The sequence below is a fragment of the Rattus norvegicus genome, chromosome 6, assembly GCF_036323735.1.
Source record: "Rattus norvegicus strain BN/NHsdMcwi chromosome 6, GRCr8, whole genome shotgun sequence".
Taxonomy (NCBI): Eukaryota; Metazoa; Chordata; class Mammalia; order Rodentia; family Muridae; genus Rattus; species Rattus norvegicus.
The window spans coordinates 52,795,471-52,817,946 of record NC_086024.1 but is presented as its reverse complement, the minus strand read 5'-3'; the positions used below and the strand labels follow the sequence as shown (position 1 = coordinate 52,817,946).

Below are 22,476 nucleotides of genomic sequence, written 5' to 3'. Positions count from 1 at the left end.
AGACTTGTAAAACTACATGACCTAGAGCAGGTAAGCTTCACAAGCAGATCACAGCCACGCAAGCTGGACATGAGGGCTGGCACATCATTGGCTCTCATTTGCAGAGCTGCCCCAGACATTGCTGGATTGTGCTGGCCTTCCTATCGGTCAGCAGCTATGCTGGTCTGAAGCCTTGAGGGTCTTGCTGGACACCTGTGCTGTGCACCTTCTGTGTGATTCTTGTACTTAATAGAGCCTTCTGGATTTTTGCATCCCAGGATTAGGATTGAATGATTTAGCACCAATAATGACAAAAATAACCTTAGGGGACTCTGAGCACTTCCATTATATAAAACACCATGAATTATTAATGACCCTAGCTAATGTGTCAGATCAAAGGAATTTGTGATCACTTTGGGGACACGCTAGAGAAACAACAAATTATTTTGAAAATAGAACTGGAAAGAGCATTTATATTGCCTTTTGTGTAAAAAAAAAATGCACCTCCGGGTAGCCAGACAGTAAGTTTTCTTTTTGTGGAAGTATTTTAGCCAATAAACAAGCAAAGGGTGTGGCTCTTCAAGCATCAGGGGACAGGGTTGTTATGCGTATAGAATGAGCAGACCTCTGTGGAGATTTGAGGCATGGTATCACCAGGGCTTTTGTCCTACCAGAAACAGCCTGGGCAAATTGAAACAAACATTTGGACCTCCCGAAATATAAGGAACAGACAAAACACTTTTTAACATCAAGCCTTGGAAATGTGAATCCAAAAGTCCATGAATGGGATGCTAAGTTTCCAGTGGCTGGGTGGGTGTCTTGTGAAGGAGGGCTGTCCAGAAAATCCTGAAGGGATATGTCAGTCAAAATAATCAATATGACTTTTCTGATTTTATTCCAAATGCACAATCTATGTTAAAATGCATTTTGGAATCTGTTAGAACGAGTGCAGAAATATAAGGAATGGCCGGACATCTTATAGTATTAATTTTATTGGATCATATATTGTTGGTAAGTTTTCAAATGTTGGTGTGTCTTTTGGGGAACGTGTGGGACTATTTAGAGATTTGAGTGGAAACATAACTTGAAGATATTGGCAGAATTCCATAATGAAATAAGCACAAGTCATTGTTGATACCAAGAAAGGGCGAGGTAAAAATAAATGTCTAGATAATAGAAAATGTGTAAGACACTGATATGGTTATAGGGACACAGGCGGCTCTGAGGTCAAACTGGAGAAGCTCACCTGTGCTGTGAGGGACAGGAATGTGACAGTCTGGGAGAGTGTAGGCAGATGACCTGAGTGTAAGTGTAAATGCTGAATTCAGCTAGTACCTTCTCCCAGGAAGAGATCTGAAATATTCCATAATAAGTCTGTAAAGTACAACAGCAGAAAAAGTTTTCTTCAGGTAAAAAGGATTATTGACTTTAACTTTCCATCTAAAACACTGAAATGCATCCAGACTTTTTACTATTTTGTGGGTCCTTCTTTCTTTCACACTTCTCCACCATTTTAAACCCCTAACATTAAATAGGAGAGAAAAATGATGGGGGAGGGGTAAGGAGGCATGTTATCGTTAGACTACTTCCTGCTGATTAGGAGCATGGAGTTCCTTGGGGCGTATCTTCACCAACAGAATATCTAATTTCTTCTTCTTTTCTTCTTCTTCTCCTTCTCCTTCTCCTTCTCCTTCTCCTTCTCCTTCTCCTTCTCCTTCTCCTTCTCCTTCTCCTTCTCCTTCTCCTCCTCTTCCTCCTCCTCCTCCTCCTCCTCCTCCTCCTCTTCCTCCTCCTCCTCCTCCTCCTCCTCCTCTTCCTCCTCCTCCTCCTCCTCCTCCTCCTCCTCCTCCTCCTCCTCCTCCTCCTCCTTCTTCTTCTTCTTTGTGCTCAACTACTTAACAAACCGCAACCAACAACAATAACTCTGTCTCTCAGGGCCCAGCATTTATACACCATCTCAAAAGTCTCCAGAATTCCAAACATCACACAATTGCAGAAACTATCTGCGGGTGGCAGTCACACTGCCGCAGGGGGGCAGACCACAGTCAGGTGCTGTGGACTATTCTGAAGCAGTCCCCACACCACACCTGGGATTAAAAGGAAAACATAATTGTTATAATATTTCTTTAACTTTTTAAAGAAACAAAAATGCCCAAATTGTCACTACATTGAGATCTTAGAAAATAAATTTAAAATTTGAAAGACTATATCAGCCAAAAAAAAAAAGAAACTTGGCCCCAGGAGAACAATCAGTTGCCATGTGTGTACACAAGCATCAGCAGGAAAGACTGTGGTTACTCCTACCACAGAACGTCCTACAGAACATCCAGAAAGTTCTCCAGGTCTACATCAGAGATCAATTTCTGTGTGTATCTGTAATCATTTGCCTCAGGCCTTAGACTATTGTCCAAACCAAATCCCCCACTCCATCAGGAAGACCTTCCATGTACCCATGATCCTCCAAAGCTCCTCTGAGTCCATTCTCTTGATTTTGATTTCTTCTTATTATCATTCTCATGTCCTTACAAAGAATCCCTGTCACGTTTGAAGAATTGAATTCTCTAACACATAAACAAAACTGACAGGACTTTAGCACGGTTAAGAGGAGAAAGGAAAGACTGAAAAGCAGAACTGGACAAGAAGACACATTACAACTGGTGGCATAGACACACAAGGGTTACTAGAGACACTCATAAGCAGCTTAGGAGTGGAAAGGCTTCTGGATGTATACCACCTTCCAAGGCAGACTCACAACACAGGAAGAAATCAAAGCAAAGCAGAGGATCACAAAGAGACTGAAACTCACACATCCCCATCAAAGAAAAGCAGCCAGCTACAAGACTGGATTTCCAAGCATTCAAATAAGCCATCCTTCTCATACTCTACAGAAACCCCAAAGAAGATGGGGTCTTCTGAACTCATTTTACTGGGCCACCTTCATTGTTACACTAAGGCAGATGAGAATGCTACAAGATGAAAAGTCTTTGGACTTTGAACTTCTTAGTCAGCCATGACTGGTAGTGTCCTATCATCCTTCTTGCCATTTGGGGACAACTCCAACCTTCTGGCTTAGAAATGAAGCCCACTCACACATTTCAGAAGAGCACCAGACACGCCAGTCTGACCTGGCTGCTGCTCTTCCTACTGTTTTCTATCTTTTCAGTGCTGCACAGTTCTGCTTCTTCCTCACCTGAGGCCAGCATCCCAGCTCCATCCCCAGCCCAGCAAGGTGGAGATAGTTGTGACTAGGTTTGGCCCCCATAGACTCATGCTTTTAAATGCTTGGCCCATGGCGAGTGGCACTATTAGTAAGCGTGGCCTTGTTGGAATAGGTGAGTAGGCCTCGTTGGAGAAAGTGTATCCCTGTGGGGGTGGGCTTGGAGGTCTCAGGCTCTTCAGGCTCAAGCTCCACCCAGTGTGGAGAGAGAACCTCCTTCTGGCTGCCTGAGGAAGACATAGTTTCCTCATTGCTGCCTTTGGATCAAGATGTAGAACTCTTGGCTTTTCCAGCACTGAGTCTGCCTGCACACTGCCATGCTTCCTAACATGATAATGGACTGAATGTCTGAAAGTGTAAGCCAGTGCCAACTAAATGTTTGCATTTATAAGTGTTGCCTTGGTCATGGTGTCTCTTCACAGCAATGAAACCCTAAGACATAGTAGGTGCTTAGTAAATGTGGCCTGAGAGAATATGTATGTGACCCATGACTAGCTCTCAGATGTGGTAAGAGTAGGGTAGGGTATTTAATGGTTGTTCTAGTCTCTGATCCTGGGTCTCCTCTGGATCACTGGAGTCATGGATATTGAATACCCTGACTGCAGATGTTCAGGCTGCCCGATGAGTGCATCTCCAGGAGCACGCAGAACGGGCTTCCCACACACATTGCTATTGGGCTCCTTGCCCTTACCTCCATGCTCTTTGCTGAAAGTCTTATTAACTTCAAACTCTTTGAAACTGCTGCCTATGGCAACGGACTTCTTAAAGTGGATTCCATCCTTTGAACAAAGCTATCACCACAGAAAAACAAAGCTCCCGCAGCTTTCACAGCCTCCCGAGAAACTCCTCTGCAGAAACAGATCTAGGGATGGAAGACTGGAGGTGAATTTGCAAACCAACTTGACCCTCCTGAGGGGAGAGGAGCTTATGAGTTCATAGAGGGCTATGGAAAATAGCCTCTGCTCTCTGGCTGAGCATGTAGCTGAGGACCCATGAGTATAACCACTAGGGGTTCCCCAGATGAGTCTAAGTCTTTTGAGTCCTGGCTAGGTGGGAATCTGATCAACTAAACTTCAGAAGCTCATTCTGACTTGACTCATATAGTCAATCCTCCAATCAGTATTCAGACCAAGACCAGTCATTACTGCTATCTCTTTGAACTTGGTCTCCAATGCCATATTTCCTATTCTCAGAGAAGTAATCTGTCATAATTTGCTATTATTATCATTCTATTATTATTATCATCATTTATTATTATTATTATTATTATTATTATTATTATTATTATTTCATTCAGAAGCAGCCTTGTGTTCAGGGCTGTAGGCTTCTTCCATTGTAAGCAGCAGGCTCCTCCTCATTGCAGATTTGGGAATGCCAAAGCTCAGTGAAGCTGCTGCCTCTCTTCAGGCAGGGACTGTGCAGCATAGCTTGAGCTGACACTGAGTCCTGGGTCCACATTCTCTGCCTGGAGTCAGGTTGTTGCCTGGAGAAAGTAAACTCTGGGTGCTGTATTGCCCTGGCAAACTTTCACCATTTGTCTGATCATGTCAGTCTACTTGCCACAAAGGAGCATAAGGAGAGGAAGGTCTGTGAGCATGTATTCAGTCACAGAGCCATGACATGGAAGCCAGCCTCCAACAGGAAAGGAAGGGCAGTGTCACAAAGAGATGGGCCCACAGAAGCTGCTGAGAGAACCATTCAGGGCACAGAGACTCAGGCCAGAGTCAGTCTCCTCACTCAGTGACCACTCATTCTTCCTGCCATACGGTTTCTGGCTGTCTTTCCTCATGAAGTGTCCATCTAGGTTGTTCCATCTGTGAGACTGTGCAGAAGAGGTCCTGATGTTAAGAACGCCTGAAGACAAGTGGGAGCCAATGGTGATTGAGAGAGCATCTTTATTCTGCAGCTTCCCAGGTCAAGCATGACACTAGACCTCCTCTTCACATCTGAGGGTCAGTGATCTTCACTCCCTTCCTGGCCTCTCTGACTGTTTTATTGGTTGAGTCAAAAGCATCTCTTTGTTGGGCTTCCTGGTATGCCTTTGTCATAGTAATACTAAGCCCAGCTCTAGGGAGGTGGCAGCAGCTCGATCTCAAGTTCAAAGCAAGCCTGCAGGCAGATAGCAAGAATGTCTCACAAAAGCAAAACAAAGGGAAACAGAAAACTCAGCATTTTTCTCGGGGGCTTCTTCTTCAACAGTGACCTTGAAAGTCTATTTCCGAATAGGAATTGCTTGTATGGATTGTGTTACCTGGGCCTTTCTTTCACTGAGGGCACCACTTGATGCACACAGCCCCCCTTTGGCATTTGCTGGCTAACCATATCATCTGCAAGTCAGCCTGTCACCTTCAGCAAAGTGTTCATCATCTCTTAGGATTGTAACCCGCTTGCTGACCTACTGCTGTTTTTCTTGTCTGATCTTTAGAAAGTGACCATCTGGCTCCCAGCATCCCCCATGCCCCCTTCACCTGCCAGCTCCCCAGGTGATATCCAGCACACAGAAGTCATGCAGTCACTGTGAGTCATTAATTAATTAGATAGTAGTTGTTTAGAAGCTTGAAGATAGTTTCTCAGGAAACTATCATTATAATTTTGTCAACATAGGCTCAAATAATAGTTTTTATGGTTATAATATCATACGTATAAAAATATCATTGATGGGATTAATTAATTAGTTAATTAATTAATTAGCTTTATATCCTGATCACCACCCCCTTCCTTCCTCTCCCAGTCTCCCCTCACAACCTCTTTCCCCCAGTCCCCTCCTTCCACCAATTCATTCTGGCATATCAACGATTAAGTAATCCTCTCCCACTGAGGCCAGACAACATAGCCCACTTAGGGGAAGGGGATCCAAAGGCAGGCAACAAAGTCTGAGTTAAAGACAGTCCCTGCTCCATTCTTTAAGGGACCCACATGAAAACCAAGCTGCATATATGCTACATATGTGTAGGGGGCCTAGGTCCAGACCATGTATGCTCTTTGACTGGGTGGTTCAGTCTCTGAGGCCCCAGGTTAGTTAGCTCTGTAGGTCTTCTTGTGGTCCTTGACCCCTCTTCCTCCATCAACCCTTCCTCTAACTCTTCCACAAGATTGGTTGAGCTCTGCTTAATTTTTGGCTCTGGGTGTCTGCATGTGTTTCTATCAGCTTCTGGATGAAGCCTCTCAGAACACAGTTGTGTTAGGCTCCTGTCAGAATGGAAACTTAAAATGTTCTCCTTCAACCCATGACTTGAAGGACCCTGTTGTAGTCTTTGTGAACAAGTTCCCACTGAATACTAATATCACTGCACTGGAAGCCCTAACTTCTGTGTCTGTCTCCTGGAATTTATTTCTTAGAGTCACACGTCAAAGCACCCTGTAGCTGTAGAATTAATGGCCAGTAACGAAAAGGGAAGTTTCTTGAAGGACACAGAGTTTAGTTGTCTTTGGATGTAGCAGAAACAAATTTTAAAATAATCTGTTTGAATTTCAGTAAGGACAAATGTAAGCACTGCGGTTTTACAGTGAGGTACACTTGTGACACTCACCTCTTGGGGCAGCACGAATAAAGTGAGTGACCAGACACTAGCCATGTTGCCACTATGTCTAAGGCTTCGATCAGCTCAGTGCTAGGTCTGCTGGTCACAGTGGCTTCATATGAAATAGTTGTATAGAAATGCCCTAAGTACATGTGAATCCTCCCCATCTGCCTAACCTCCTTAATGACACATTTTTCTAAATTTACTTTATTTACCTTACAACCCAATAAAAGCTTGCCCTTCTTCTTCTCCTCCCATGCTCCCCATATTCCCTCTCCTCCTCCCTCTCTTTCTCTTCAGAGAAGGGGAGGCATCCCATGGATATTAAAACACACAGACACACAGACACATAGAGACACAGACACACAGACACACACATACACACACACACACACACACACACACACACACACACACACACACACCCTGCATATCAAGTTGCAGCAGGACTAGGCACATCTATTGAAGCTAGACAAGGCAGCCCAGATAGGGGAAGGAGACCCAAAGGCAGGCAACTGAGTCAGAGACTGCCCCTGCTCCAGTTGTTAGTGGTCTGACATGAAGACACAGCTGCACATCTGTTACATGTGTGTAGGGAGCCTAGGTTTATTCCATGCATTTCTCTGGTTGGTGGTTCAGTCTCTGCGAGCCCCTATGGACTCAGGTTAGTTGATTCTCTAGGTTTACTTGTGGTGTCTTTGACCCCTCTGGTTCCTTCAATCCTCCCTTCTCTTCCACCAGATCCCCGGAGCTCCGTCTACTGTTTTTCTGTGGGTCTCTGCATCTGTTTCCATCAGTTGCTGGGTGAAGCCTCCCTGATGACAGTTATGCTTGGCTCTTGTCTGCAAAGATAGCAGAATATCATTAATAGCGTTAGAGGTAGGTTGTCTCTCATGGCATGGGTCTTTAGTATCATCAGTCGTTTGTTGGCCATTCCCTCTGTCTGTGCTCCGTCTTTATCTCTTCACATCTTGTAGGCAGGACAAAAGTTGAAGGTTTTGTGGGTGAGTTGATGCCCCCATCCCTCCATTCAAGTCTCACCTGGTTATGGGAGGCAGCCATTTCAGTTTCCAAATCCCCCGTTGCTAGGAGTCTTAGCTAGGTTCACCTTCACTGATTCCTGGGAGTTTCCCTTGTCCTAGGTTTCTAGTTAGTCCCACAGATGCCTCCCCCAGTCAATTCTATCTCCCAATTCTCTTTCCCTCCATCTTCCCCACACGCAATCCCTCCCGATCCCTCCTCTTTAATACTATTTTAACCCTGTGCTATTTTTTCACAAAGTCATCTGTAAGCCTGTTTCTGGCAGGATTGATGGGACTCTCCTTAATATGGCTGAAGCCCATGAACATACAGGAATATGTCCTGTGTAAGCACCCAGGACTGGAAAAGATGAATAGATTATTGGAGAAGATGCTGATATGGATTCTATTCCCCATTCCCTTTTGGCTAAGCATGTTTTCCAAATGTCTCTATTGTTAATATTCTTTCCACTCTGAGATATGACATGAATTCTCTCCTCACACATACAGAAATTGTCTATCCTGACATCTACCACGAAAGGCTCCACTATTGTATCCAGGTCAGGCAGGACATCTGTCTACTTTTCCCTTAGTCCTCAAGACTGTCTGTCCTGCAGGAGACATCCATCATCTGCCAAAAACAAAAACAAAATAACTGCATTTCCCAAGTGAATTCGTGAATTTACCACCTGCTTGTTGGCTACTTTGACAAGTTGAGGAGAATAAAGAGGAAAGAGACATGGTACTTAAGCTGAGGACCTCACACATTAACAAAGAAGAAACATGCATGTAAACGTGAACTATATATGGCAGACTCTCAGTGAGAAAATGATTGATACCAACAGGGACAGCTTAGTGGCAGACAGATTGTAGGATTTTTAAATTATGGGATTGGATTTTATTAAGAGCTAAATAAATCTGAATGGCATTTGCTCTCCAAGTGATCCAGGCAAACAATACACAGAACTTAGGCAGGTGGCAATGAATGTGGAGAATTTTTTTTCTAGTAAAAGTAAGTACCTGAGGTCAACTTTCCATCCAGGACTCCCAAGAAGTCAGGAGGAGATAGCAAAGTTTGCCTTCTCTAAGTGTTTTCACTTGGAAAAAGGCTAAAAAGGTCACCCAAGCAGTTGAATGACACAGGCCCACTTGGTGTTAGATCTAAAGTTCTCATATAAAGAATGTATAGGACATACTCTCAGAACTTGAGAGGAACTAGATAAAAAGAATCTAATCCAGAACAAAGCAGGTAATTAAAAAAAGACTCAAGACCACCAGTGATTGTTACAGTTGTAAATGAAGAAACAATCAACTTTATAGACATGTTTTCTCTAGTAATTAAAAAGTAACTTATAGACATACTCCTACACACAGATACAGAAACAGTGAAAGTATCTGTTGCTTTGACTGGCTTCAGGTCTATAGTGCTTAGGAAAATGATTCCTTGACCTAAGGGAGATTTGTCATTGTGACTCAGGGATGGAGAAGCCAGGAGTCAGACTGACAGGACCCACTGTCTCCAGCATCATCTTGTCTCCTCCATAGCAATCTAATTAACTGTCCCAGCTAAAAGCTGCTGCCTGTAAAGTGAGCTGATCTCATACATTCTGCGGAATGGGGTAGAGGAATGATGGGATTACCAGACAGACGCTGATAAGTGAGGAGTATGTCTATTCCACATGAAGCACAGCCAGGATCTGAAGTTTCCCTATGAATGATCTCTTCATAATGAAACAATCATTGCTCCTTTGGTGTTTGTAGTGGTTTAAACCAGATAAAAATAGTCCCCATAGGCTCATAGGGAGTGGCACTTTCAGGAGATCTGAACTTGTGGGTGTGGCCTTGTTGGAGGAAGTGTGGCACTGGGGCTAGGCTTTGGGGTTTCAGAAATCTAAGCCTGGCTTAGGGGCTCTCTCTCTTCCTGCTGCCTGCTGATCTGGATGTAGAACTCTCAGCTACCAGTCCAGCACCATGTCTGCCTACATGCTGCCATGTTTCCTGTCATGGCCATGACGGACTAAACCTCTGAACTGTACACCAGCCCCAGTGAAATGTTTTCCTTTTTAAGAGATGTTGTAGTCATGTTTGTGTCTTCACAGTGATAAAATCCTGAGGCAGAAGTTGTTACCAGGGGTTGGGGTATTACTGTAATAGAATGAACTAGGCCTTTGTTTGAAGGAATATAAAATACTTTGGGGCTAGAAAAGCAGTTGAACACTTTACATGAGGCTTAAAGGCCCATCCTTGAAGGAGCATAGAAGATAATGATGCTGAGCATGGTTTGAATGGTGGGGGTCTGGCTCAAGAAGTTTCAGAGAATGATATTAATATGTGGTCTAGAGACCAATCTTGTGATATTTTGGCTAAAAATACTATTTTGTGCCCTTGTTCCCTGCCTCCCTCCACTCAAAAAATCTGCCTAAGGCTAAATTGAAGGGTTATGGAAAAACAGCCTTTGCAAAGGAGATTTCTAGACAGCTTAGTATTGGCTGTGCTGATTGATTATTAGTGACCATGCTTAGGCAGATCTATAATGAAGAGAAGAGAGCAAAGCAAGAGAAAAAAAATCAAAATGTACCTTTTGTGGCTCAAAGGAGCACCAGGAAGTGTAAACAGATTAAGGAAATCCTGTAATTAATTGGAATATAAGAACTAGTGGCCACAGAGCAAGAATCCATCCAGATAAATTTCCAACTTCTGGAAAGGAATTAAAGAAAAGCTCAGGGCTCCATAGCATCCAGAGGCAGAGTCAGGGGGAATTCTAAGTTTGAGGCCAGCTTTGTTTACTAATCAATGTCCAGGACAGTCAAGCTTAGACAGTGAAGAAAATGATTAAAACAAACAAACAACAAACAAACAAACAACAAGCAAATAAAACAGAAAGCTGTTTAATGAGGGGGCCATGTTTCAGCCTCAGCAAGCAGGAGAATGTGGCAGTTTCAGTCACACATGGTTCTGGCTTTAGAGTCAATGATACAAGGAATTATGGAATCTCCTTCCATGACTAAGGAAAGCTCCTGAGGAAAGGGATGTGTCAGGCGTGTCCATGTACAGAGACCTAGAGCCATTGCATGAAGCTTTGAAGGTGAAACCTTGATTGCGTTGGAGATGCCCAAGTCATGGGATACCTGCTAAGGAAAGCAGATAACAGGAAGTGTGACCAGCCCCACAAGACACTTGTGTTACAGTAAACACAGCTGAAAGGAGTTGGAGACTGAAGAGCACTTTGACATCAGACATAAGGATGCAGAGTTTGGAGTTTCTCAGCTGTTTTCCTGTCTTGCTTGGGCCGGTATTTCCACACTATGCTTCCTTTCCTCCCTTTTGGAATGGTAATGTATATCCTGTGCCATTCTATGTTGGAAACATAGGATGTGCTTTTTGATTTTGAATTTGCAGGGGATTACAATTAAGAGATTGTCATGAGTCTCAGAAGAGACTTCGAACTACAGAATTTTAAACAGGCTTGATATGATAGACTATGGGGAACTTTTGAAGTTGGACTGAATGCTTTTTGCATTATGATGTAACTTCAAGCCTTTGGGGGCCAGGGAATGGAATGTTGTAGGTTTGAATAAAAAAAAAATGCCTTCGTAGGCTCATAGGGAGTGGCAGTATTGAGGGTTGTGGCCTTTTTGGAGTACATAGGGCCTTGTTGGAGGAAGTGTGTCCCTGGGGGTGGGCTTTGGAGATTCAGAAGCACAAGCCAGGCCCAATGTCTCTCTCTCTTCCTGCTCATCTTGATGTAGAACTCTCAGCTACCTTTCCCCTTGCCACTACCCTTACCCACATGATGATAATGGACTAAACTTCTGAACTGTAAACCAGCACCAACATAATTTTCCTTCATAAGAATTGCTGTCATCACAGTATCTCCACAGCAATAAAACCCTAACCAAGGCAGCATTCTTGTCAAGCCCCACAGTAAACTTTACTAACTCCCTTGGTTATTTTGCACTTATGTGACGACTTACAGACTGAAGAGTTTATCGGGGCCTCACAGTTCCTACTCTTTCACCGTAAGGTGATTGGAGAAAGGGATAGACAACAAGGCTGTCTCTCCTCATTTTTCCCAGACAGTTACACTGACTGGGGCACAAGTATCCAAATATATGAGCCTTTAGAGAGTATTCTCATTCAAACCACCATAGTAACAGATTCTCCATAAATACTGTGGCAATTTTGAGTGTCCAGAATTCCAACATGATCCTCTATAAGCAAATATCTTGTAAACTCTCCCTCTGCAGGCCCTGTTATTTGCATACTGATGTGTCTATGGATCTTTCTAGGTATTCTCCCTCCTTGCTTTCCTTAATTGTAAGATCTCCCTCTGCCTTTCCCCTCCCTCTCCCTCTCTCTACCTCCATATCCTCCCTCCTCCGTGTGTGTGTGTGTGTGTGTGTGTGTGTGTGTGTGTGTGTGTCCTATTGACCTAGAGAACAGCATTAACTGCTGATCCTTAGCTTGGGGTCAGCTCCTCCTGAGTACACCCCACCTCTTGTTTCCAGGAGTTGATCATACTCAGCATGGCCTGACTGTGACACAATATTCTTCCCAGGGCATGATAAGTGTTGTAAATCCAGGGACCCTGACCAAAATGATTCCTTTGCCTCTCAAGAACTTTGTATAATAAGCATGTAATACAAATGAAAATGAGTATAATGAAGACAAATTAAAAAGCAAAGAGTGTCCAGCATAAGGTGATTGGAGAAAGGGATAGAGCTGGGAGAAGTTGGGGAAGAAGGGATGACCATAATCCAAATACATTTCATGCAGTTCATAAGGAAGTAGGACTCATTGAGAAACTGAAAGTCAAGAAGCATTGAAGAAAGTCAAGGAGAGAGGAAGACTCATCTGCTGTGGAAAAATAAAAACAGTGTGTATACTTCCGCACCCACCGTGGCATCAAGGTGTGTGGCAAACTACATTCTACATCCTCAAATCTTGCAGCTCAGCAACACTGCTCTACATAGCTGCTTCTGAGCTGGTCAAGGTTCTTAGCAACATTCCTGTCTCCTAAGTCATCAGATGAGTCAAGAAGGGGGCCTTTACCTTTATTCCTGCTGACATCACATCAGCAAAGTAAAGATTTCCATCCCTGAAACTCACACTTAAAATTAGATCATTACCAAGAAGAAATTTGCCTCCATTTGGGTGCTGAATGTAATGATATATGTTATGGTTTTGATTTAAATGTCCCTGACAGGCTCATTTTTTGAACTCTTCATCTCAAGCTGGCTGTTTCTTTGGTCATAGTAATGTAAAAGTAACTAACCCAGTCTTCCACGCTGTCTGCAGGCTAAGAAAGTGTTCAGCTGCCTCTGTCCATCCTCCATGTCTGCAGGGTGAGATTCACAACCACTCCTGACTTTAAAACTCAAGTAAAGGCAATAACTACAATAACTACACAATTAAAATACGTGTCCATATGGCTGGAGAGAGAGAGGACTGAGTCAGCAAAGTGCCTGCTATGCATGAGGTCATGGGTCAAAATCCTCTAAAATCCACATTAAAGCCAGACATGGCAGCCCACATCTGCAACACAAAGGTGGCTGGGGAGAGGCAGGCAAGGGGATCCCTAGATCTCATTAGCTAGCTAATCTACCAAGGTCCATATTACTCCCTGTCTTTAAAGGTTCCATTCCTTGGGAACTCCACAGGATCCCTGTATGACTTGCTTTAGTCTTCCTTTTTCTGTGTTTTTGTGCACAGAGAGTTGAAACCCTTCTAATCTCAATATCATTATCCTATCCACAGTCTGACAGACATAAGTCCTCAATGAAAGTGGGGCGTTTTCTGGAATCTCTCAAGCATTCAGCCGTCTCTTGCGTTTCATCTACCCTCTCTGCTGAACCACACACATACAACTATAGGCTTTTGTTTGGCTAGAAACACAATTTTCTAAACAAGTTCTATTCACTGATTGAAAAATGGACATGTTATCTAAAGGAATGATAGAGGAAGGATAGATGGAATGGAGGAAGGCGTATACACAGCCAATCATTGAAGTCAAACACATTTCTTTTAGAGAGGAAAGTGCCACTGTCACACGTGCACACGAAGAGATGCGTGCACAAGCTTAAAGCATTCTAATCTCAGCTCCCATAGATTTAATTCTTGAAGGAAGAATGAAGCTTCAGAGTCAAACTTGCCATGGCTGAATAGATGGGAGGCTGTATCACTTCAGGGAGGAAGCCTTCTGGGCTCAGCTGAGCATTTCCAGGCTGCCTTATCTCTGCCCAGAAAAACCATATTACGGAATTCATTGAAGTGAATTATTTTTGTTCAGGTATCTCTAATGTCCTGTGAACACCATGTCCACAAATCTTTCCTGCCTCTTCCCTCCAGTATAGATGCCTTTCTGTCCGAGCTTGGGAGGGTACAGGGTGGGAATGAGCACCTTCCATTTTTCCAGGCTACTGTGAGAGGTCAGATGACAGGTTGGTGGGACTGATGTGATTTCAGTATTAGGTGTTCACGTCCTTAGGGAGTCTAAGTGATGGAGTTTCATCCTTTTCCGAGTCTTGCGTTATTCTATGTCTGATAAGTTCTTAGGCCCGTTTTCCTGATATGATTTTAATAAACCTTCCCTACAGTCTTAAAATCCTGAAATTTTCCTTCAGTCATTTTTCAGTCTGTGCTGCATGGGTAGTACCAGATATATGGTAGCATCCACATGTTCAGCCAGGCATCTTCTATTCTCAAAATGAAACTAAAAGCTGCTTGCAAATTGGAGACTCAAATTCTTGAGAAATCACTGCTTTACACATTACATAATTACTTACACCAGAGTGTATTCTAATCTCAACACACCAGTATAATAATTTTCCCTTCCATAAAGTTAAATGACTTTGGGGGCTGGAGAGATGTATCTGTAATTAAGAGCATTATTGCTTTGGCAGAAGACCTGAGCTCAATTCCCAACACCCATGTCAGGTAGCTCACAAACACCCCTAACTCTAGCTTCAGGGGATATAAAACCTCTGGCCTCTGTGCCCACCAGTGTTCATGTGCCCTTGCCCTCCACAGACATAGGCACACAACACACATACTTAAAAATAAAACCTTTTAAATTCTATTTTTGACATTCATTTCTCTTTGGTGTAATAGGCTGCTTCTAAAATACATGTTGACTCAGACATCACTGTGGGAGATGTATAGGTCTTGTCAGAATGACCCATGAATCCCATAGTGCCTTTCGACGCTTCAGTTGCAGCTGAGAATGCTTCAGTTCCCTTTCCCTTCACGAGTTCAGTGAAAACAGGCTTTAAATGTGTCTGTCAAGAGCAGCTAAACTGCCATTCACTCCCTACTATAAAACTAATGCAAATGTATGAGAAAAACACAGCCATGAAACAGCCCAAAAAGTCACCTTTCTTGCCAAATGAATTGAACACCACGACAAACCTTCCTAGGACACCCATTCCTATCGATTCAAGAATGTCTGTTTGACTTACAGCATTCCCTGTCCTATGTTGTTTGTGCTCAACAACAATCAGGGAGCAACTGACAGGCCACAAGTGAATGCACCATCCGGGTAGATTTTGTTCTTGCTCTGCCGTGCTTGTCCTGACCTGCTGAAAAAGGAATAAGAACAGAGAAGGAATGAGACTTGAGAGAGGATCTGCGGAACACAATGGGCTAGCTCCAAAATCAGGAGTTTCCAGTGAAGGTGACAGCATAAGGAGGGAGTGGAGCCAGCTATGTGGTTCTCAGTATGGTAACAAAGGGCTGGAACACATCACTGCTCTCTTCTCTGTGCTCCTATAAAATCTCTCCATCTGCTGCAAGTCAAATCAGCCAACAGGAGGCACTAGCAAAGACGATGAATAAAAGCAACACTCTGCCCTTCCTATTTTGCATCCTTTATTTGATGTGATTTCTTGAGGAAACATCTCAATATACAGTCCTGGTTGGTGTCGAACTTATTGCATGGGCAGGGTTGGCTTAGAACTTTGAGAAATCCACTTGATCTTCTGTATGTCGAGTGGTGGTATTAAAAGTCTCTGTTACTATACCTGTCATATTTTATGAATCTTTTGAATCAATGTCAATAATTTTGGGTAGTAATATTTTGCCAATGTGTTATGATAGTGTTTTCTATTCTATAGGAAAAAGCATGGAAATCTGCTCACACCAGCATCCCTCACTACCCTACTAGCAAAACAATTCAGCAATTACATTTATAATGTAGAGATTTGCATCCAATTTACTTGGGAAGTTGCATCAAAATTTTAATTTCATATTTAAAATAAATCATTAAAAACTAATTTATAAGGAAATTTATATATGGTTATGCAAAAGCATGGCATAGGGGTAATTTAAAGTCATATGTCTCAATGCTGGACTGTCTATAATTAAATGCTAAACACCTTTGTTAAACTGTGTGTAAATAATTTTTATTTCAGACAGAAATATTAAATGTGCCTAGCTGCACTACATATAATATTAACAATTTTATGAATTCTTAATATAAAAGGAGAGAGAAATTCATAACTCTTATAACTTCATTATTTCTTAGAAACTAAGTTTGGGTTAATTGTTCCTAATTTGCATGGATATCATAGTGATACTTGCAAAGAAAGAAAAGTCAATGGAGGCCATAGTTTTAATTTTTAGAATGTATTTCAAATCTGAATGATATTTCCAAGCTAAAATTATCACTCTCATTTGTACTTTATAAAAATAATTTAGGCTGCTTACTGCTTTTATTTTCATTAGGAACACAGAAAAATGAACTTACAATACACTACCTTCAAAAGACAAATGCACTAGATAAAGTTCAGTGTCCGTTACAGTCCATCCTCACAAAGCAGCCTATCTTCAACAGGCTACAGTCTGCTCTTGAGACAATCCGCTGTCTTTGGTACTAAATGGAGAGATGTTGCCAGAGGAGCCTGTTCTGCAGGCTCTGGAGGGAGCCTCTTAGTGGTGCCACTGGCAAATCTTGGAGAAGGGCTGGTACAGGCCATGGGATGATACTGTGTTGGGAGGCAGGGACCCTAGTACAGGGGAGTCTGGCTGATCCCTGAACCTGCGCTGGCCTGTTTTGGGGCCTGTCCCTTGACTTCAGCTCCTCCTGTGTTCATTCCAAATGTTCTGACCAGGGACCAGCACCCACATGCATGACAATAGTGAGAGAGAAGAGTGATGAGAGAAGACCGTGTAGACCCAGGAAACAGTTTGCAGGACCAGCCCAGGCTGCCCTGCTTCCCTCCTTCAGACTCCTTCCCAAGCCTTGCCTCATCCTCTGTTCCCAGTTAACCTTTAAGCCATGCAGACCCCTGGTGGTGGCTTTCTGAACATGCAGGGATCTTCATTCCATAGCAACCTTTGAGCGGAAGTCTCCTTCCCAAGTAGAGTTTGAATCCTCTAAGCTCTGATTTGCACCCAATGTACTTTATTTCTTTTTGTACTTTATATTATTTTCTAACACCTTAAAAGTCAAGTTCCAATCTAATTTAAAGATCTTTACATATTGGTATTTCTATTTTTATCACATTTATTGTACTTCCTAATAGAAGTATTAGGTTTAAAGGTGTCAATATTTTAAAGGTTCTTAGAATATGATTATATTTGCTTTTTAATTGTCTAAAGGTATCTTTACCATGACTGTATAACACACATATGGGGAATATTTTACTACATTTATGTATTTGATTCTAAAACACTAATATAAATTTTGTTTTACAGTTTTTTTCACAGAATTCACATTTAATATATACTTTTAATAAAAAGGAAAGAAAAAAAGAATTAACAGGCTAGTTTCTGTGACTGCTATAAGATGGTCTGCCCATTACCAATAGTGGAAGAAATGCTAACCACCCCCAGCCCTGTAGGAAAGGCTTATCTGGAATCACACCACATCATGTGTTTAAGCATGAGTAGAGTACAAATTTCTTCTGGCTGCTCAATGCTGCCTGGCAGAAAACTGGTCCAGTGCTCACTTCTGCTTTGAGAAATACTCTTTGCTCTTATTGATGTCAGGCTAGATGGTATCACAGCCAGGTTTCCAGCCAGCTGGGCACACTTCCCCATGTTTGTCAGTGAACTGGAAGGCTTGGACTAGTCTCCGAATCTCATCCACAGAGAGGCCAACAGGAAGATCATTTATTATTATCTGGCGAAGGATACTTTTATCATCAATAATAAAGAGACCCCTGAAAGAGATACCTTCGTCAGCCTTTAAGACTCCATCATCCTGAGCAATGGTGCGCTTGGGATCTGATACCAAGGGAATGTTCATTGGGTCTCAATCCTCCTTGTTTCTTGAGTGTGTTAATCCATGCCACATGACAGAAGTGAGAATCCACAGAAGCTCCAATCACTTGGCAGATGAGTTTCTTAATTCTTCTGCTCTATCACTGAAAGCAATGATCTCCGTGGGACATAAAAAAGTAAAGTCAAGAGGGTAAAAAAGAGAATACAACATATTTTCCTTTGTATTCACTTAGGCTGATATCTTTGAATTGTCCATCTGGCATAACAGCCATGGCTTTGAAGTTGGGAGCAGGATGCCCAACTTTCGCATTTCCTGAAGAAATCTTGCTATCAGCAGGGTCGAGCTACAGGTCTCACAAACAGAACCAACAGTGAGAACACAGGAAGACATCACCCTGTTTTACAGTTTTTAATGTTGGTGAAATGCCTTTGTTTTCATCCTGTTTGTAAATGTATCCACTGGTACTGAGTACCTTAGGGCTATTAGTGGGGCAGAATTCCCATGTATGTGAGACCCAGGGAAGCAAGACAACAGGGAACCTAAGATCGCCCAAAGGCTTCAAGGCAGGATTGCTGTGAGGGGTGTTTGGGAGCCAAAAAAGATGTATGCTATTGCTTGGCTCTGTGAATTCACTTTGTGAGTGATAGAGGGTTTTTTAATCTCCTGAGGTAGGTAGAACCTATTTTAATGGTAATCTATCCCAAGTGACTTTTCAAAGGCTAAAGACCACGTAGCCTGGGAACTCTGTAACCTGACGCGATATTGATTCGGATGCATGAATTTTCCTGGGGCTATGACTTATTAGGAAACCCTAAAGAGCGTTCCTAACTATGACTGGTCTGCATTTCCCCATTTGCTCCTTTGTGGGTTGTCAGTTCAGGATCTTTAGATTTTATTTTGTGTTTTTCTGTCAGCCTTGGTGATTTGTGCTTTCCATTGGTCTGTCTCACAACATCTGACTACTGCTCTGCTTTGTGTCCTTTGGTCACTCAGTACACCTAGAAAGCCCCAGACTCTGATGACACTTCCAGTGCCCACTCCACACTGCTTTACAGTGTCTAGACCTTTGAGATTCCATATTTCATCATCAATAGTGTATTGTCTTTGTTCTTTGCACAGCATAGAGTTGTCACTGAATGCCATAGAAATGAAAGAAGCTGTATAAATCAAGCTTGTACTAGCAGCTACAGATTGGAGAAGTCAAATCTCTTTAACTACAACTTGAACCTGATTTGAACTATTGATATTCAGACAGAAAGAAGGTAGAATAATTCCATGGAAATTGTGTATGTCCTATTGATGCAGATAAAACTTCAAATAGTTATATTAATGCTATAAATGACTTACAGATAATATTGCTTAGGAAATATTAAGTTATACAAAGGAGAATTTAGTTAAAGGGGTGCTGCCTCCCATATGACAGAAAGACAAATAGTATAGCAATCAGACTTGTTAGAAACTGTAGGGAAAGTATTATACCACAGTTGAAGTTTGGGGTTGCTGGAAATCGTTTCTGTTAATGCTTGTTCACCAAGATGGACTTCCACTTAGGCTCCACTCCGACAACAAAAGGAGGCAAGCCATTTGGTCCATCCTTCTATCAGAGAACCCAGACAGCTCAAGGGACAGCATAGGGTCACAGACGTCATTAAGTTAAGCTTTGCCATTAAATTCTCTGTACTCTTATCAGGAAAAGCATAATTCTACTAGGTGGAAAAGATAGACCTAGGTAATAACTATTCAAACACACACACACACACACACACACACACCACACAAACACACACACACACACACACACACACACACACACACACACACACACAACCAACCAACTGACCAACAAACAAACAAAAAACCACTGGTGTGCTTCAAAAATAACTCTGGCTACGTGTTTTCCTTATAAAACTCCCATCTTGCCAAGTGCCCAGACTTGTAGTCTCCTGCCTCTGTTTAAATTGTCAAATGCAACCTGGGACTCAGACATAAAAGAAGATTTATAAATGACATCCTATGTGAAGTGGATAATGTTAAGGTCTATATAAGATGGTAAGACTTTCTATTTGAGGCTGGCTCCTTTCTGTGCATTAGCCCAAACCAGTCACATGCTATCATTAAAGAATTCATTTTTCCTTTATTAATCTCTAAATTAGCAGAATGATTTCTCAGTGCAAAGTCATATTAATTCTGCAAAGTTACTAGCCCCTTAGCTCTAACAAGTGAGCATACTGCTTCTTTCAAGAAGTACATTCTGACTCTACGACACCCATGCACAGATTCACCCCCACTCCCCGTTTGTGTGTGTTTTAATGAAAAATCTTGACAGTAAAACCCTTCCAGACAGCATAGCAAATTTCCAAGACCTATTGATGATTTGTGGAATAAAGAGAAATGTCACACTGCTTTTTGGCAGAAACAATACATATACGAGTACTGGCTTGTGTCAGGGCGGAAACAATGCCTGGTTTCCTGGGAGAACTCTGTGTGAAGACCTGTCTGTCCCAACAGTGACACCCAAACATTTCAGATGCTCCAGTTGATGTTCATCAGATTGATGGTCAGTATTAATTTGAGAAGATGTCTTAGTTAGGGTTTTATTGTTGTTTAAGAGGCACCGTGACCTCAGCAACTCTTATAAAGGAAAACATTTACTTGGGGCTTGCTTACAGTTCTCAGGTTTAGTCCCCATTGTCACCAAGAGGGGAAGCATGGCAGACACATGTGCAGGTAAACATGATGTTAGAGAGGAGCTGAAAGATCTAAATCTTAATTTGACGGGCAGCAGGAGGAAAGAGTAAGACACTGGACCTGGCTTGAGTTTCTCAAACTTCCAAGCCCACTCCCAGTGGTACGCTTCCTCCAACAAGACCACACCTACTCCAACATGGCCACACCTCCTAATATTGCCAGTCCCTATGAGCCTATGAAGGTCATTTTCATTCAAACCACTAAACCAGATTTAGAGATCACCTGGGAGTTAGTATTCTCCTAGGTGTCTCAGTGAGGGTGCTTCTACTGACAGACAGCTTTAACTGTAGAGAGAAAAGTCTCCCTGAACATGAGTGAAGGAGAAAGAAAGCTGAGCCCCACGTTTCCTTTCCTGGTTTATGATCCATCCAAATGTGACCAAGCACCTGCTCCCTCAGCCATGAGATGCTCCTGGACATTGTGTCTTCCCCCACTAAAGACCCTATTCCCTGAATGGGAATCTTTCGTCTCCTCTCTAGCATCATGTACACCTGCACACATGTCTGCATGCTTCTCCTCGTGCTGACAATGGGGTCTAAACCTTAGAACTGTAAGCCAGCCCCAAGTAAATGTTTTCCATTGAGTTGCCAAGGTCACAGTGTCTCTTTAACAACAATAAAACCCTTGCCTTTCATTCTATGAATTATGTTTGCCAGCCTCTCATTATTACTTCCTAGTCATACATCTATAAGATGCCTCACAGCATGTTGGTCATATAAACCCCATAAACACTTCTCCATGGAGTTACTTTTTGTCTACTAGTTGGCCACAAAGATAAGTAATACCCCGAGTGTAAGAAGTTGTCAAGGATTTTTTTCTCTTGTTTTGAGTTGTACTGTAAAGTTCGCTGTGGGAGCTGGTGTCCTGTGCTTAACACAGCGGTGGAGAGAGTTCCCAGAGGTCTTTGCTTCATGAAATTTGTATTCACTTCCTGGTTCATGGTGCTAAGGTAAACCATGGTAATACAACAATAAATATTCATTCAACAAGAACGACAACAACAACAAAAATACATTGAGTACAGACATGCTAGCCAGTGTGTTCTGACTGACAGTAAGCTACAAGAAGTTCTGTGAACAAGTTTTGTAGGACAGGAAACTGTTGAGGAAAACTAAACTATTCTAGAAATATTAAAGAAAAGTATTCAACCTATATGCTTAGAGTTTATTGAAAATAAGAACTAAAGTGTTTCCTGTGACCTCAGGAACATACATTTAGAAATCACTTTAATTCATGGCTATATTCTGATTTGATTTGCTTCACATGAAGCAATAGTCTTCAATGAAGAGCAAGACTCTTTCAATAGTCTGCTCTCTGTTTTCTGTACATCAGGCATTCTGCTTTCTTGCCTCCATTTTTTTACTACTGAAAACATTGTTGACCAAAAAATAATGAGCTATCAGAGGATTTGTTCGTTCAACAGAGGATTCTTCTGGAACCTGGAAACAATGGGTGCTGATGTCTTTATCCAAGGCAGGGCAGTTCCTGGAACCCACATTACCATAAGGTGGCAGGTTAGAAATGAATCCCACAGTTACCCTCTGATATACAAAGTGGCATAAAAAAAGGAAGAAAGAGAAAAAAGAAAATATGCACACAATAAATTTTAAAAATCACCTTTTTAGGAAAACAATTAATTGGAAAATAACTGGAGTATTTTTAATGGAAAAAGTAATTTAAATTTGATTATTTTGAATTAATTTATTCCATATCATATTTTACTTAGTTACATCCAAAAGCATTAGCAGGTGTAAAGACTTATTTCCCTTG

General features: G+C 42.2%; 1 pseudogene; it reads right to left on the bottom strand.

Annotated features, from left to right (window-relative positions):
• Window positions 1-17,563: 17,563 nt before the first annotated feature.
• On the bottom strand, window positions 17,564-21,646 carry Prdx1-ps5 (peroxiredoxin 1, pseudogene 5; annotated as a pseudogene).
• Window positions 21,647-22,476: the final 830 nt, after the last annotated feature.